This window comes from Oryctolagus cuniculus, chromosome 11 (genome assembly GCF_964237555.1).
Source record: "Oryctolagus cuniculus chromosome 11, mOryCun1.1, whole genome shotgun sequence".
Lineage (NCBI taxonomy): Eukaryota > Metazoa > Chordata > Mammalia > Lagomorpha > Leporidae > Oryctolagus > Oryctolagus cuniculus.
Window position 1 is genome coordinate 96,318,501 of NC_091442.1, and position 19,020 is coordinate 96,337,520.

Sequence of the window (19,020 nt, forward strand, 5' to 3'; positions counted from 1 at the left end):
GATGGAAGACTTCTCTTTCTCTCTCTCTCTCTGCCTCTGCCTCTCTTTCTTTCTGTGTGCAACTGACTTTCAAATAAATAAACACATATTATTATTCAGATAAATGCTTAGAACCTACTTGAACTCCTAAGCAGAAAAGTCCTAGGTGAAACCTCAAGTAATAAAATCATAACCAAGACAAGTGCCCTAGGTCTTGATGCTGAAGAAGCATTTTCAAGTTACCTGGGGGCTGCTTCCCTTCCTCTTGTCCTTCTGAAGGCTCTCCCTTGTCTAGGCCCAGCATCTATTCCAAACTCACTGAATTGACTCAAACTATGCCTTTCTTTTTTCATTCTGAGACCTTGGACAAGTCTCCTTATCTCTAAAGTCTACCTATCTTCCTCTCTACCAGACCTTCTCCTCCCAACTCTCAGGGAATTCTGTCTGCTTTGCCTCAAGCTCATTATCCAAACTTATATGGGCTTTTACTGACAAGCTTGAGATGTAAATGATTTGCTACAGGTGTTATCAACCCAGTCTTCCATCTTTATTCCAGGTTCTTGCCCCCACAATAAGAATTCAAGGCAGAGGCAAAATACAGTGCACAAGTGAGGGCAGGATTTATTTAAAAGAGAGAGCAGCGTGGACATACATTTACATGTGAATGTTGGCCACCCTATAGAGAGAGATCTGTTGTCATGAGTAGAGTAAGGAAAAGTATGCCAGAGAGTTGGCTATGAAGAGAGTGAGAGAAGAGGAGGAGGCCTGAGAAAGATCCCCAAGCATGTTCAAGAGCAAAATGGATCTCTCCTAACATTATCAGTCTCTTCCATGAAGTAGGGGGTGGTACCTTAATTGAATATACAGTTAGGATGGCTTTAGCATGCATAAGGCTTTTTGGAATGTTCATGGCATCTCCGTGTGCAGTTTACCTTCCGTGTGGCCATCATAGCATCTCCTTCCTGGTCCTTCATTGAAAGGAGCGATTACCAAACTGACAGGTGAGGGAATAAAGTTGCAATGCAGCGTTGGCATAAATTCCTGGTCATCTACCCCCGTGTAACTCCCTGCTAACCAGCTCTGCTCTCCCCTGGTGGACTTCATTGTTTTAATACAGAACCAGAAGAAACTAAAATCTCAACAATATGCTGTTGTGAGTATTTGAAGCTCACTGGCCATATTCAAAACTGACTCCACCACTTCTCCCATGCTTCGAACCTATTTGTGAAAATTTTGGGGTTCCATCTTGTGCACCTGAGGTAACAGTACAGTTCTATTCTTGGGGATAGTGTAGAACAGTGGAAAGAGCACTGGGCTTTGGGGTCAGACAAATCTGGAATCCAATCCATTTGAGTCTTTGAAGGATAGCTTCATATCTCTTGAGCTGCTTCAGTTGTAAAGCAGGGAAGATAAAACCAGCCTCCAGGGTTGTAGAAAAGATTAGATAACAAAAGAACTCCAAGCAGAGAAAAGTAGCAAAGAGGGCACCCTCCTGGTGGGTCAGAAGGACAGGTGCTGAAGTTTGCAGAAGAAAGGATTTGGGAGATGGCTGAAAACTTAGTCCTAATTCAGTCCTAGAACACCATTATTAAGGATAGGAATCCTTTGGTTGAAACCATTTTTTCTCCAATGAATACATCTTTATTGAGCTTCTCCTCTGAGCCAGCAAGAGAAACTACCACTACAAAATTAACTCTACTGCTGTCACTCTCAGGGTGAAGGGAAGCCTGGAAATGAGAGCCAGCAAGGTCTCAGACGGGAAGGGATGTTTTACTTTCAGGCTGAGTCCCACAGGGTCAGAGACATTCAGAGGAGTCTCAGTCACACAGGAGGAATTCATGCGGTCTCTGTAGGAGGGTGGAGTGAGGAGCAGTTATTCACTCCCTGTACAGGCTCCATGGAATGATTTTCAAGGGCGTAGTGGGAGGGCCCGAGAGGGGAGTGGTATGGGAAAGGAGTGCTCTCGGGCCACAAGGGGTTTTAGACCTTCTTGCAGACTGGATCATCTCAGTACAAATGGCTTAGAAGGTTGCCCATTGAGCGAATTTAGTTAATGGGAAGAATATGCCAGGGGAGTACAGGAAGTTCTCTGTTCATGTGTCCTTCCAGGTGAGATGAGGAAATCAGACTCAGTATATATAACAGTACAAATAACCCTTCCATCTTTCAAATATAACTTAGGTTCACGAGTAACAGTGATGTCTTCTTCTGTTTGATTTTATACATTCCTGATAGTCTTGTTGATGAAAATGAGTGGCTACCACATCCTTTACTGCAAAAAAAAAAAAAAATTATGTATTTGTTTTCATCTTTCTTGAAAGGCAGAGAGAGAAAGAGAGACATCTTCCATCACTGGTTGTTTCCCAAAATGCCTGCAATGACCAGGGCTGGGCCAGGGCTGGGCCAGGCCAAAGCCAGTGGAACTCAACCTGCATCTCCTGGACCGGGGCAAGGGTCCAAGTACTTGAGGCTTCATCATCATCTCCTGAGGTGCAAATCAGCAGGAAGCGGAGCAAAAGCAGAGGACTGAGATATGGGATGTGGTATTTTAGATGCTGTGCCAGACTCCTGCCCCAGGTGCTTTACATGTTTTACCCTAACTCTATAAGACAGTGTTAGTAGCCCCACCTGACAAATGAGAAGACAGAAACAGAATGAGCCAAAGACCACATGGCAAATACTGTAAATGAAGGAGCTGGCTTTCAGCTGCAGATTGCCTGTACCCCCAGATCCTGAACTGTATCCTACCGCCTACATGCTCATGGACTCTCCCAAAACAGGAACTTACCAAGGTGCTATATATATATTTTTTTTTTACTAATACCTAATATAATAAAAATCATACTAGTATTTACTGTAACAATGTTAATTTTTTTATATCTTAAGTGTTTTAGGTCTTTTTTTTAAGATTTATTTATTTGAAAGGCAGAGTTACAGAGAGGGAAAGGCAGAGGCCAAGAGAGAAACCTTCCATTTGCTGGTTCACTCCCCAGATGGCTGCAAGAGCTGGAGCTGGGCCGATCCAAAATCAGGAGCCCTTTCCTGGTCTCCCACGTGGGTGCAGAGACCCAAGCACTGGGGCCAGCCTCACTGCTTTCACAGGTGCATTATCAGGGAGCTGGGTCAGCAGTAGAGCAGCCAGGACTCCAGCTGGCGCCCATATGGGATAGCAGTGCCTCAAGCAGCAGCTTTACCCACTACACCATAGCTCTGGCGATTCTACAAATAGGAACTGAGCTTTCCTAAGTTCAAATGAGCTATGACTGAAAATGCCAGTTAGACTATGTATATATATAGATAGATACATATATATAATGTATATCTTTAGATATATGTGTGTGTGTTGATGTTGAAGAGAATTACAGTTTGAAATAAAAGGGCAGTGTACTAATAAGATGGTATCTACCCAGAGATTTGACACAAAGGATTCAAATACTTCCAAATCTCACTAATTAATTTTATTGCTGAACATCAAGGCCAAAAGCAAGTGCCTACCAGGACACCGGCTATTTGGCTCTTCCTTAATCATTCTTAATATATCAACGGTAGATTTGAATTTAAAGATTTCCTTAGTTGATAAATTTTTATTTAAGAATCTGGCCATACAAGATTGAACTTATTTTTTCCTTCAAACAGGAGCAAAACCCTTCTAAAACTAATTGAAAATAAAAGCATTGCCTAAAAAGCAAGAACTATTCAAAAATCAAGATTATAGAATAAGGCCCTTAGCTAAAAATAACAAGAGACAGAAAGTTCAGTTTGTGGCTATTTTTCATTGTTTTATTTTTATCCCCCTATCCTCAACTGGATCACTTTTTTTCCATGACTAGTTTATTGATCATTTGGAAAGTTTGCTTTCTTAAGAAAAGACCATTTGTTTCCACTGTAAAATGACAAAATGAAATTTTCTGCAGAAGAAAAAGTATTCAACCACATTAGTAATAAAAGAAATACAGGGGCCGACACTGTGGTGCAGCAGGTTAAAGCCCTGGCCTGAAATGCCAGCATCCCATATGGACGCCAGTTCTAATCCTGTCTGCTCCTCTTCTGATCCATCTCTCTGCTATGGCCTGGGAAAGCAGTAGAGGATGGCCCAAGTCCTTGGGCCCCCACACTCACTTGGGAGACCCGGCAGAAGCTCCTGGCTCCTGACTTCAAATCAGCTCAGCTCTGGCCTCTGAGGCCATTTGGGGAGTGAACCAGCAGCTGGAAGACCTCTGTGTGTGTCTTTAACTCTCTCTGTAACTCTGTCTTTCAAATAAATAAATACAGATTGAAGTGAGATACCACATTTTAACTATAAAGTAGACTAAAATCAGACACTCTGTCAATTTTCAATGTTGGATATTGTATGAGAAAACTGGCTTACAAGGTGCTTTTACATGCTTGGTTTCCGTAGTGTGGTGGTTATCACGTTCACCTCACACAAGGTGCTTTTACAATAGTAAGAAATAAACTGGGGTGGGCATTTGGTGCAGCAGTTGAGATGCCAACTGGGACCCCTGCATCTCATATCTGAGTGCCTGGTACAAGTCTCGGCTCATCTGATTCTGATCCAGTTTTCTGATAATTAGCACCCTGGGAGGCAGCAGGTGATAGTTCAAAATCTTGTATCCCTGCCATTCTGGAAGGCAGTGAGTGGTGGTTCAAATTCTTGTATCTCTGCCACACATGTGGGAGACCCAAATTGGTTGCTGGGCTCCCGGCTTCAGCCTGCCTCAGCTGTGGCTATTGAGGTCATTTGGCAAGTGATTCAGCAGATGGAAGATCTCTGTCTCTCTGCCTTTCAGATAAAAATAAAAATAAATGAAAAATAGTTTAAAAACCCACAAACATAGAAAGGCATTCAGACATGCTCCAATGAGCCTCTCTTCCCCTTAATCCGGGGGTTTCTTGGTCCCAACTCCAAGGATAGTATGCAGATTTCCCAAGTGTCTCGGAGTTGCCCCGGGGTTCAGAAAGGGATGTCAATGGGGTCCCAGCCCTTGCAGAGGTCCCTCACAGCATGCACTTGCTGGTCACTTGTTTGACTCTTTCAGACTGCACCAAATGCCAAAGTCCAACCATGAATTTGATCATTTTGAGGCATGCTTTACAGCAGATTTTATTTCTAGAGCCCAGATCCAGACCCAGAGGAAACAGTTTCAAATTCCTGAAGGCAATATAAATGCTTTATGGCCTGGAAAGTTGCTGTTCCCTTGCTCACGTCCTGCCAAACTTCTAAGAATGGTTCTGCCATTACTCCCAACCTCACAAGCCGCCCGGCCTGGGCCCCACTTGATCTTGCAGGCCTATTACAGATGAGTCAGCTGGTCTTCCTGTGACAGGGAAGCCCTCTGTGCCACAGGTGTGCTCGCAGCCAAGACTGGGTATCTGCCACCTCTTGCTTGTAGCAGCTCAGGTTCACTTCACACACAGCCCACAAATAGCACAGGCTGTTGGGTGGTTAACCATGCAGCACAATGGCCTACTGACAATAACAGTGCAAACAACCATGGGGCAGTGAGTTGAAGGGTGGGAGAGAGGAAATACAAGGAGGTAACATTCCACCTGAAACCCTCTGCAGGGCAGATACAAATGGAGAACTAAAGTGACTACAAGAAGAGTACGGAGATCCACCTTTGCCTTGGGAGACAGCTAAAGAAGCTGGTAAAGCAACCATAATATGAGATGCCCATGCCCCCACAGCTAGGCTTGGGTGTGGGCCAGGGATGAAGCCCAAAGCTCCTAGTATCATATCTCAGCTCAACAAAAATATCCTACAGGCCATGAGACTTTCTGGTCTCAAGCTGAACTCAACATTCCTTCACTCCACGTTGAAAATTCTTTTGCAAAATCCCCATCTCAGTGAGTGACAACCATTCCACCCCTTCACCAGAACAAGAACTTGGAAGCTCTGTGAGACCTCTTGCTTCTTTGCCTTCACATACCATCCATGGCAAGTTTTGTAGATTCTGTCTTCTGAGTATCTCTCTAACCAACCCTTCCTTCCTGTTCTTGCTGCCAACTATCACAAAACCCATTTTCCACCTTGCTGCCTGAAAGGTCTTTCTAAACTGCAAATCTGATCATACCACCAACCTAGGGTCATCTTTCTGTGGCTCTCCATTATCTACCCAGACATGTCAAGACAATTGCAAATGCCTGCACTATCAGGCATTGTGTGAAGTCATGGGGTTTAAAACAGAAGAAAAAAAAAAAAAGAAAGAAAAGAAAACCTGTGTGCATGTGGAGAAAATTTGCCCCATGCAAAGGCATCCAGATCCACAACTATTAAAAAACAATTATGGGGGACTGGTGCTGTGCCTTAGCAGATAAAGTCGCCACCTACAGTGCTGGTATCCCATATGGGAGCAAGTTCAAAAAGTCTGGCTGCTCCACTTCTGATCCATCTCTCTGCTATGGCCTGGGAAAGCAGTAGAAGATGGCCCAAGTCCTTGGGCCCCTGCACCCTCGTGGGAGACTAGAAAGAAGCTCCGGGCTCCTGGCTTCAGATCGGCACAGCTCTGACTGTTGTGACCATCTGGGGACTGAACCAGTAGATGAAAGACCTCTCTCTGTCTCTGCCTCTGCCTCTCTGTAACTCTGCCTTTTAAATAAATAAATAATTTTTAAAAAAATTATGGGGGCTGGCGCTGTGGCGCAGCAGGTTAAAGCTCTGGCCTGAAGCGCCAGCATCCCATATGGTCGCCAGTTCTAGTCCCGGCTGCTCCTTTTCTGATCCAGCTCTTTGCTATGGCCTGGGAAAGCAGTAGAACATGGTCCAAGTTCTTGGGCCCCTGCATCCATGTGGGAGACCTGGAAGAAGCTCCTGGCTCCTGGTTTCGGATTAACCCAGCTCCGGCCGTTGTGGCCATCTGGGGAGTAAACCAACGGATGGAAGACCTCTCTCTCTCTCTCTCTCTCTCTCTCTCTCTGCCTCTCCTCTGTGTAACTGACTTTTGAGTAAATACATAAATCTTAAAAATAAATAATCCGAAAAGAAAAAAAGTTATGGCACAGGAATTTTGGCACCATGGTTAAGTTGTCTCTTGGGATGCCTGCATCCCATTTTGGAGTTCCTGGTTTGAATCCCAGCTCGTCTGCGTCTGATTCAGCTTCCTGCTAACACACATACCCTGGGAAGCAGCAGTGACGGTTCAAGTACTTGAGTCCCTGTCACCCATGGGGAGAACCAGATGGAGTTCTGGGCTCCTGGCTGTTATGGGCATTTGTGGAGTAAACCAGTAAGTAGAAGATCTCTCTCTCTCTCTCTCTTTCTCTATCTCTTCCTCTTTCTCTTTGTGTGTGTGTGCGTGTGCGCATGTGCCTTTTAAATGAAATAAATAAATAGATAAATGCAACTGTGTTGACCCAGAAACCCTCTTTCTGAGGTCACTTTGATATTCTTGGTTTGCACAAGGGTGCAATCTCCTTAGCCTACATCTCGGTCTGTGACATAGCTGATACTGGCTCTCTGGCCTTGTCTTCAGCCATTTTCCATAGCAACTTTCATTTTCCTGAAGCTTCTCTTTCACACAGTGGTGTCTTGGAACATGATCTTCCCAGTCTGAACCCCTCTCTTCCTTTCTTTACCACTCCTGGGAACTCTGATTTCAAGACCTTCTCTGCCAGGCTTTGTGGAGCCCCCAGAGAGTCACTGTAGACACACAGCTCTCATTGTTCTTCTTTCCCAGCTTGCAAATATTTATTTTTCTTCCCTGCAAGTAGTACTTATGAGGCTTATCTTATAATTGCACAAATTGCATGTTGCAAAATAAACAGCAAAGGCAAAATTTCCTAGAGACAGTTTTCCTACCCAACATTTTAAGTAAGATTGAAAAAACATTGTTTGCATCACAGAGTATAATTTTTACTTTTTGAACATTTGTGTGTCCTTGGGGAGCTAATCAAAATTTTAGGAGGGCCTCCAAATAGGCACTGCTCTACCTCCTTACCCAGTTTGCATACTAAACCTTTAGTGTATATGCTATTGCAACAATCTTATACCATAAAGCTGCTTTAGGAAATAGGCATATAATTTAATGGTTAGGATCTCCATACTCCAAACTGGTATACCTGGGTTCATTTCCCAGTTCTAGCTGCTGAATCCAGCTACCAACTAATGCAGACCCTGGGAAGCAGCTGTGGTGGCTCAAGTAACTGAGTGCCTATCACTCACGTGACAGACCTGGCTTGCCATCCTGATTTCTGGCTTCAGCCTGGCCCAGCTCAAGCTGTTGCAGCCATTGGGGAAATAAACCAGCAAATGGAAGATGGATCTGTCTGTCTATCTGTCTCTTTTTCTGCCTCTCAAATTAAAAAAAAAATTTTTTTTACAATAATTCAAAAGGCTGCTTTATACCTTGATCAATTTCACAAAATGTTTATGAGATGAAGTTAGTCATTGTCATGAAAGTACTTTCTAAAAAAGGAAGAAAGAAACTCTTGTGTGCTCCCATGGTTTTTAAAAAGTTACTGTATCACTGTAAGAAATAAGAAGCAACTCAATTGCACTCCCATAACTGGGTCACAAGCTTCTCTGGCTACAGCAGTTGGGTTTTCAGCCACATATTTTATTTCTCCGAATTCATCCAAAGAACCTCTCCTAGCCATCCAAAGATGGGAGCAAAGAAAAAGAAAATCTTCTTTTCCTTATACCTTTATGTTCAACCTGCCTCATTTTCGCTGTCCTTCCTGTTCATTGCTTTAGGCCATCGGGAAGGTATAGAAATAAAATAGGAACCTGGAAAGGGAACAGCTGGTGATGGATGAAAGGGAGGACACTAATGTGGGCTTCCTTGGGATTTACACCCGTAGTGGCTAAAGCTAAATGAAGTTAACCACAAAGCTACAGTAGCTTTATCACTTCCTACTTTGTACATTAAGAGGCTGTGCTCTTGGTTAACTTGGGAGTGGTCTGGAATGAACTCATTTATTGTACAACAGCTCCTCCCAGAAAACTGTATGTTTTATCATTATTTTTGGGATTTTAAGTGGTTCATTGTATTAACCAATGTGAAATTAATACTTAATATTTGGGGAAAAAACACAAAGACTATATTCTAATAAACAATCAGGATAGAAAATTTGAAAAATACAAGGAAGTATAAAGGAAAAAAATTCATCTATATGCCACCCAAATATAAATATTATTAACTCTATTTTCAGTTCTTTTACTAGGATCTTTGAATGGTTGTGACTGCTGTATTTATATTTCACACCTAATAAACCAATTTTATAACCATGTTATTAGGCATTTAGGGTTTTAAGATTTATTTATTTATTTATTTGAAAGGTGGAGTCACAGAAGGGAGAGAAAGAGGCAGAGAGAGAGAGAGGAAAGTCTTCCATCCACTGGTTCACTCCCCAAATAGCCAAAATGGCCGGGGCTGGTCCAGACTTAAGCCTAGAGCCAGGAGCTTCATCCGGGTCTCTCATGTAGACGCAGGGGCCCAAGTACTTGGGTCATCTTCCACTGCTTTCCTAAGAGCATTAGTAAGGAGCTGGATTAGAAGTGGTACACCCCAGACTTGAAGTGGTACCCCCCGGACTTGAACTGGTACCCATATGGGATGCCAGTGCTGCAGGCAGTGGTGTAACCCACTGTGCCACAGCACCAGCCCCAGGCATTAAGTTTTTAACCAAACATATTTTGGAGAATAATATGGGTTTTAGCCTTTTAAAAAGGTCTCAGTACCAGCAAAGAGTAGATAAGAACTCTTCAAATAAGGGTAGGCAGCAGTTGTGAGAAAGTATTTCAGTGGTTGGTTTCCTTTAGCCAAGAAAAATAGGTGTAATATCACTGGATTATGAACAAAAGCAGGAAATACCCTTAAATTCCCTCAAGAATAATGTATGAAGGGTCTTGAAAAAGTTCACAGAAATTGTGTATTATGAAAATACTGTGCACGGATTCCCAACAAACTCTTAAACCAAAATAAACTTATCTTTGAATTCCATTTCCCACAAACTTTTAAAAGTACCCTCACATTTAAGACTATGTTGACTGGAAGATTAGAATCATTTCAGGATGGCTTTGGGAAAGACAGGAGTCTTCACTGAGGATAGGAGACTTCAAAACAAGAAGGGACTTCAAAAAGTTTGTGGAAAATGGAATTCAAAGATAAATTTATTTTTGGTACAAAGTTTTTTTTTCTTAATCTACAAATATAACACACAATTTCCATGAAACTTTGAAAACTATTTATTTATTTGAAAGGCAGAGTAATGGGGTTGGGGGGAGACAGAGAGAGAGATCTTCTTGGTTTACTCTCCAAATGGCTACAATATCCAGGGCTAGGCCAGGCCAAAGCCAGGAGCCAGAAGCTTCAGCCAAGTCTCCCACTTGAGTGGCAGGGGCCCAAGTCCTTGGGCCATCATCTGTTGCCTTCCTGGGCATATTAGCAGGGAGCTGGATCAGAAACAGAGTAGCTGGGACTCTCAACACGCTGGTATCATGGCAGGTGGCAGCTTAATCCGTTACATCACAAAACCAGCCCCGTCTATGATCTTTTTGAAGATCTATTTTGTATAAGAAGTGGTCCCAGGACACAACACTGGATAAAAGAGAAAAACCACATGCTCTGGTGTGGTGCCTGGCAGAGATTTTTCCCATGGCTGCCTTTGATGGTGATAGACACTTGTAATTTTGCCACAAATCCTTAACTTTCAGATGGGACATTTTCTTAAAGGAAAAACTTAAACAATGATTTGTTATCAGCAATCCATGGCCTACCCTATAAGGTTGCACCAAATCATTCATCTTTTTCTAGGCTATGTAGATCTACTAGCAACCTAGTGGGCAGCTGTATGTCCTTTCATAGAATTCACAGGACTGGAATCATAGCTGTGGGAAATCCTTTGAAAATGATGAAGACATTAGAGGCTCCCTCAAAATCCCTTTCTCTGCACTTCTGTGGCAACCTGGGAAACAAAACGCTACATCACTATACCTGGATTTGATTTTTTTACTTCAATTCATTTGTTTTCTTTCTTGGAAAATTATCCTACAAGTTTGAATTCATTTTGTGTGTTTTGGCCTAAGTATTTCTTTTTTTCTTTTTTTTTTTTCTTTTTTTTTTTTTTTTTGACAGGCAGAGTTAGACAGTGAGAGAGAGAGAGACAGAGAGAAAGGTCTTCCATCCTTTGGTTCACCCCCCAAATGGCTGCTACAGCCAGAGCCCTGCACCAATCCGAAGCCAGGAACCAGGTGCTTCCTCCTGGTCTCCCATGCGGGTGCAGGGCCCAAGGACTTGGGCCATCCTCCACTGCCTTCCCAGGGCACAGCAGAGAGTTGGACTGGAAGAGGAGCAACCGGGACAGAATCCGGCGCCCCAACTGGGACTAGAACCCGGGGTGCCGGTGCCGCAGGAGGAAGATTAATTTAGTGAGCCGCGGCACCAGCCGGCCTGAAGTATTTCTAACTATTCATTACTATGATTTGTCTTCACAAAACCCTGAGAGATGGGAAGGGTAGATATTATCACCTCCATTTCAGACAGAAGGAAACAGATGCAGAGAATCAGAGGCACTGGTTCCAGATGCCAGGCATCCTGGCTTTTGCCCAGTGAATCTTCCCCTACCAGAGTAGCCTGTGGCAGTGGCTTTGACAGATGGCACTGTTAAAGAGTCCATGAACATATGGCTTGTGCCCCTGTGATCAGACAGCTCAAAATAGTTTTGTGTTTCACTTGCAAACCTGGCATATAAACCCTGAGCATTTTCCTCAAGAATCTACCCCTGTAGTCCATCTTACAGCATCCCCAAGTTTCTCCAGATGAGGATTTAAAAATTTTAGCATCTAACTAACCCAAATAGAAGTAAAAATCAAAGACAACTTAAGGGGCTGGGGCTGTGGCATGGCAGGTTAACGCCCTGGCCTGAAGCATCGGCATCCCATATGGGCACCGGCTGCTCCACTTTCGATCCATCTCTCTGCTATGGCATGGGAAAGCAGTAGAAGATGGCCCAAGTCCTTGGGCCCCTGCACCCGCGGAAAAGCTCCTGGCTCCTGGCTTCAGATCGGCGTAGCTCCAGCCGTCGCAGCTAATTGGGGACCGAACCATTGGATGGAAGACCTCTCTCTCTCTCTCTCTCTCTGCCTCTCCTCTCTCTGTGTAACTCTGACTTTCAAATAAATAAATATATCTTTTTTTAAAAAAATGACAACTTAAGCATTTATTCTTTTCCAAATATTTTAAATTGATAAAGATAAAGTGATAAAGAATCTTTACCTAAAGTAACATGTTTTAAGAACAACGGTTTAGATTTCCATGGCAAAGAAACCTAGGATATGCAATGGTCTCTTAAAGCAAAAATATCTACACTGTGTACAATTGACATCTGTGGATATTTATGTTAGCATTACTAAACTGTCAAAGGAGAACAGTGTTTTGTTTTGTTTTTTTTTTTTTTTTTGACAGGCAGAGTGGACAGTGAGAGAGAGAGACAGGTCTTCCTTTTGCCGTTGGTTCACCCTCCAATGGCTGCCGCGGCGGGCGCGCTGCGCTGATCCAAAGGCAGGAGTCAGGTGCTTCTCCTGGTCTCCCATGGGGTGCAGGGCCCAAGGACTTTTGGGCCATCCTCCACTGCACTCCCTGGCCATAGCAGAGAGCTGGCCTGGAAGGGGGGCAACACGGGACAGAATCCAGTGCCCCGACTGGGACTAGAACCCGGTGTGCCGGCGCCACTAGGTGGAGGATTAGCCTGTTGAGCCACGGCGCCGGCTGAGAACAGTGGTTTTTTTAATGACTACCTGTACAAAGGTTCCGCCTGAAAATTTCATCCCTATATAATGCACCTGTGAGTGAACGTGACTTTCCTATTAATTAGTAAAATAAAGGACTCTTGGAGATCATACAACTGAAACAGGACATGTCTGCTCTCTCACATACTTATTTATTTTCTTTACAAACAGAAAGGAAAAGTGATATGGAAAGCTACTTTCATGGTGGGGGGTGGAGTTATGGTTAAAGAGCAGTTTCCGGAAGCCCTGTATTACCTTGTTTTGTTTCACGTTTCCCAAAGACTGCAAATATCAGCACTGTCTTCTGTTTCTCTTGCATCCTTTACAGTGCCTACCACAATGTTTGAATGGAATTCAAAAATAAATCCATCAAATATTCCATATGAAACAGTCCCATTAACCATTCACTTTTTGAAGTTTTCTCATAGATACTGTTCTTTAAACAGGATAAATTATTCCAATCTGACTTAGATCTTTAGTGGTCAAATATTAGCAAGTGATATGAGAGCCACAGGAAGCCAAGAATTTCCTCTTAGAATCATTCTATGAAACTCTGAAATATTTTATCCATATAAAATGAGACATAGCAGGTAAAGCCCCGGCCTGCGGTGCTGGCATCCCACACGGGCACCAGTTCAAGTCCCGGTTGCTCCACTTCTGATCCAGCTCTCTGCTATGGCCTGGGAAAGCAGTGGAAGATGGCTCAGGTCCTTGGGCTCCTGCACCCACATGGGAGACCTGGAGGAAGCTCCTGGCTCCTTGCTTCGGATTGGCTCAGCTCCAGCATTGTGGCCACCTGGGGAATGACCATCAGATGCAAGACCTCTCCCTCTCTCTCTCACTTCTGCCTCTCTGTAACTCTGCCTTTCAAATAAATAAATAAATCTTAAAAAAAAAAAAAAAAAAGCAGCCAAGACTCAAACCGGCACCCATCTGGGTTGCTGGTGCCACAGGTGGAGGCTGAACTTACTATGCACAGCACCAGCCCCAGATATAATTTTATAGATGCTGTGAATAGGGGTGTGTGAGTAATAGAAAGCTGAAGTCCATCAATTATAAGTACATCGTCTTGCAGATTGTTTACAAAGGTGTGAGCAACTTGGAAAGGAAAGTGGAGCCATCACAGCCATTTGGGAGCTCAGACACATTAACTCATACTGGAAGACACCACTGTTAATGGAAAACTTTGTGTCTTACCCAAGTCTAAAATCAATTCCTTTTCAAGCAATGGGGGCTTACAAAGACTACCTCTGTTGTGTCTTTCTGTTCCTCTTTCTTAGTTCCAGATATTGTTCCTGCTCCTAGAAACGGATTCTGGTTTACAAGCTTGCCAGCGCATAGCCACAGTACCCTACTCCGGAACCCTGCACCTAGATCATCTGACGCTTCACCTAATTCCAGCTTTGATGTTAACTTTCTATTGACAGATTCAGACTCACATTCCCCTTGTCTGGGATTTATAGATCAGTTTGCTCAAGGCAGTGATTCTTAATTCTTTGGCACATTATTACGAAAGCTATGAACTCATCTCTACAAAAAAAAAGTTTACATGTTCACAAGCATAAAATTTACATATAATTTCAAAAAAAAATTCACCATCTTCCAGGTGCCCATTTTCAGGGACTTCTGCAGATTCCCAGCTGCTCCACTTCCAATGCGGCTCCCTGCTAATGTGCCTGAGAAAGCAGTGGAGGATGCCCAAGTGTTTCCGCCCCAGAACTCACATTGGAGACCTGGATGAAACTCCTTGGCTCCTAGCTTCAGCCCGGCCCCGCCCTGGCCATTGCAGCCATTTTGGGGGTGAAAATCTCTCCTCTATCTCTCTCTCTGTCTCTCCCTCTCTTGCTGTAACTCTGACTTTCAAATAAATAATATCTTAAAAAAAGAAACCCTACAGGATGGGCATTGAGTACAATGGTTAAGATGTCACTTGGAATGCTCCCACACCATACCCAAGTGCCTAGATTTGAATGCTGGCTCCACTTGCAATTTTAGTTCCTGCTATTGTTGTATACCCTGGGAGGTAGCAGGGTAGCAGTTCATGTACTTGGGTTCCTGCCACCCATATGGGAGACCCAGATTAAATTCCAGGCTCCTGGATTTCATCTGGCCCAGTCTTGCCTATTGTTGGCATTTGTGGAATGAACTAGTCAATGGGAAATCACTTTTTCCCTCTTCTTGTCTTTCAAATAAGTTTTTAAAATAGAAATTTTTTTTACAAAAAATGCATTTATATAACCTCAGATCAATTTTTGCACCTGACAATGAAGACCCTTCTTTCACTTTATAGACAGAAGAGAGAAAGGGGTAAACTCAAATATTCAGAACCAAAGTAATGGACTTCTGTGGTTCTTTTTTATTTCTGATCAAGTAAGTTTCTAAGCAGTCATTTTAGACTCTAGTAGTATATCACAGGTGTGCACACATTATATTCTAATTGTGCGAAGATTCACTTTCATGTCTTCCAAAAATATGGAATATCCTCCATTCCTTTCTTTCACCTTGGTCCTCTCTCCAATTTTGCTAATGGCTTGAACTTAATTTCGTAGAATATTTTTATTATAGAAAGTTTCAAAGAAATGCAAAAAAATAATGATAATAATAAGGCTGCATTCCTATGCATCCATCTTAACAATAATCAAATAATGAGCAATCCAGCATAAACCCACCCATTTTCCCTGTCCCCAGCAATCTCAAATGTTTTGCAATAAATCTCAGACCAGAATTCCATATGGGCACCAGTTGGAGTCCCAGCTGCTCCTCTGCCCATCCAGCTCTTTGTTATGGCCTATGAAAGCAGTGGAAGATGGCCTAAATAATTGGGCCCCTGCATCCATGTGGGAGACCCGGAAGAAGCTCCTAGTTCCTGGCTCCTGGCTTCGGATCATCCCAGGTCTGGCCAATGTAGCCATCTGGGCAGTGAACTAGCAGGTGGAAGATCTTTGTCTCTGTCTCTCTGTCTGTAACTCTACCTCTCAAATAAATAAATAAAATCTTTAACTAAAATCCCAGATATCATATTACTTCAGCTGCAAACATTTGAGTACATATCTCTAAAAGATAAGGACTTTTCAAACATCATCACAATAGTTGCTGAATATCATCAAATATTTAGTGTTCATATTCCCTGTTGGTCCCACAAATATTCTTTAAGTTCGTTTATTTGAATCTAGATCAAAATAAGGTCTTTTACCTGCAATTGATTAACGTGTCTCTTACAGGCAAGCATTCTTTTTTTAGCATTTATCCTCAAATAAAAAATGAAGACCTGCTATGGAGCAAAAACAACCATCCCCAAGAAAAATGGGAGTTCAAGAGTGCTGGCCTGAAGAAGCCTGTGAAACTGTCAAGTCATGTCTTTGCAAGGAGATAACCCCTTGGCATACACCTTTCCTTGCGTGATAAAGAAGGGAAGAGAAGTCTGCTTCCCAGTAAACATTTCCATTAGCTACAGAGAACTGCACATAAACCCAGTGCTTCTGAAACAAGGACTCTTCAGTAAATAGGAATTGAGAAAACAGGAAATACATCGTGAATCTGAAAATCAGTTCTTGATTTCAGCGAAAGAGAAGTTCATAAATAGTCAACTCTCCCCCCAAAAAAGTCTGTACAGTTTTGCAAATGCTCAGTGGATTGACCAGTCCTTTTAGGATTTTTTTATATCTTAATGCCTTCATTATTTAAGGCTTCTTAACTTTTCGACTCTCCTTACTTATCTGTACCTTTTGTAAAAGAAAAAAATTTTCACTTTAGATGAAATGAAATTGTAATTGAGACTTCCATTTCCCACCTGGAGAGCTGCTCTTCTGTACCCTACCTTAAACACCCACAACAATTTTTCATTTTAAAATTAAATGAAAGCCTTGTAAAAATGCAACACGTTCAAAATAATAATGAACATGTAATAGAAGCAGCAAGACAAACTCACCGTAATACGATGCAGGAGTTGAGAACTTGAGCTGAACTCTGTCCCTTGTTTCTTAGTCTGTAAAATGGGGACAATTGATTGCAGCTGCCTCATAGAGCTGTTGCCAGGATCATCCAAATGAGATCATGTGCAGTACCCAGCACTGGCTAGCCCTCAATAAAGAATAGCAATGATTATCATTAGAAAGGCATAGGAAGGGATTATTTGTCATTATCACCAAGAGAGGGAAGTTACTTTATGGTAACATTGTGAGTCAGTCACAGAAGACCACGCCACCAGTTCAGAGAGGCAGCTACCTGCTCAAATTCTCTGCTCCATTGTTAAAAGGACCCGAGGGAAACCAAGTCTACAGGCAATGTTACCCTGTTTCCTTCTCTGAAAGTTGGAAATATCCAAAAGTAGTTTAAGAAATGACTCTGTGGATAGGAAATCCAGGTATGACAATGCTGTGGCAAGTGAAACAAACAGAGATTAAATCTGAACTTGGACTCTGATCACCATGTGAAGTGACTGGTGTAGCCCAGTCCTTACTGGCCTTAGAGAGGAAAAACAAGTCTGTGGCTATCAGACTGTGATCTGGCTGTGATAGGATCGAAGCTTTGAGCAGTGCCTAAGTGCATTTCAGACGCTTTATACGAGTTAAACTGTACTAAGCAGGAACTTTGGGCTGGGGCATGCACCCTCATACTGAGGAACTGACATAGGAAATGGAAGCACAAGCATTTCTTTATTCAGTCACTTCAGTCAGACAAGTTTCCTTTTCTCTTAGGTCTCTCTTAAATAGTTCCAGAAACCATAGAAATAAGTGAATGAAGTGCAGGGGATGATCATTTATATTAATCATTTTTACTAAGTCATTGCAGCATTTTTTTTACATTGAGACGCCCTCTTTCCTCAATGTTAAAATCCACAGCCCACCACAAGCACTCAGCCTGCTCCATTACTTTCCTACTCTGTGGAAAAGGAAGAGAGAGCTCCAATAAAAATTTCCTTGAGAATCGCATTTCTTTAAATGATTTATGGACACTCAGACTCACTATGGTATCTCAGTCAAGCCTTGCATAAGATGCTCTAAGTCATACTACCCGCATTTGAGAGGTGAGAAAAACTGAGGCTCAGAGACAACGCAAATACATAGAGTAACTGGTACATTTTCCCGCCATGTCCACTGGCCCGGATGCTGAGGCAAGTGGCCAGGCGCTCACTTTCACTGTTTTCACACGGTTCCTTTTCCTCCCCTCAGCAACTTGTTTCCAGACATCGTCTCCTTTCCTCTTCGGTGATTTCTGACTCAGGTCTCTCCTCATGTAATGAACAAATGAGCAAGACTTGTGTGGACCAACACTGAGTCAACTCGTATTTATTGTGCTGACCCAAAGCCAGACATTCAAAGGGTTTAGGCAGAGGGAAACAATCTTCTTTGTCATTCAAAAAAGACCATGGTGAGACTCTCAATGCGAGCCAATTATCTAAAAATAACAGATTAGCCATCCTGGAGCTCCCAGCTACACGTGTTCTGCCCATGTTTAAAAATCCTGGAGATAGTTCAGCTTCCAGTGGCTTCAGTAAGAAAGCGAAGGCTTAGAAAATGCCTGCACACGGACTTGATTTTGCACCGTGGTGAAGCCTGACTCCTTCAATCACGGATTCAACATTCACCTGCACCTGCTGGGTTCTGGTGGTCACAGGATGAGTTAGACGCAGCAGTCCCCCATCTAAAGGAGGTCATAGCCTAGACTGGGAAGACCAGCGCCCTGCTCCGAGCTCCCCCAGGGTCGCCAGACTCTGAGCGACCAGACCTCACCGGCCTCTCAGCTTCAGGGGGAAGCAGCTTCCCTCCCTCAGGCCTCCCTCTGCTCCCACGTGGGGCTTTTTCTTTCCGTTCTTAGCATTCTTCTCACTCCCTCCTCCACTGGGCTCTGCATAAATCCCAGTTCCTTCGCCTTGAAAGTTCTTGAGCTCCTTCTGCAACCGCAGCTCTTCTGACATGAAAATCTGATCAAATCTCCCCCTAAACCCTCTACCCCCTTAGACCGCATACCATCCAGTTTTGTTTGTATTCCACCACTGATTCATGTGTGACCATCTGTTCTCAGGTCCCTACCTTCCTGGAGGGCCAGGGACTCAACTACTTTTGTTAGAGGACAGGGCCCGGGACACAGTAGGTCCCCGGGAAGCAACAACTAAGGAACAAGCGGAGGTGCCCACCTAAGCACTAAGCCTCTGAGGGCAGGCCACACTCCTGGCTCCTGCAAGCCTTCCACGCTCTGAAACGTGGAGGTCGCTTCTCCTAAGCAGCCAAGAGGCTGTAAGCTCCCAGATGGCCGAAGTTCCACTTATTGAGTGTTGTGGCCTCAGCATCTAGCTGTGCCTGTTACTTAGCCTG

General features: G+C 43.3%; 1 long non-coding RNA gene across 2 annotated transcripts in view; it reads right to left on the bottom strand.

Annotated features, from left to right (window-relative positions):
• LOC103348347 (uncharacterized) overlaps positions 1-19,020 on the bottom strand; it is a 237,015-nt gene that overhangs the window by 217,342 nt on the left and 653 nt on the right. For both annotated transcript variants that reach the window (XR_011380191.1, XR_011380192.1), the window contains exon 2: positions 16,635-16,786. This is a non-coding gene — a long non-coding RNA (uncharacterized lncRNA). The remainder of the gene's footprint in view (positions 1-16,634; positions 16,787-19,020) is intronic.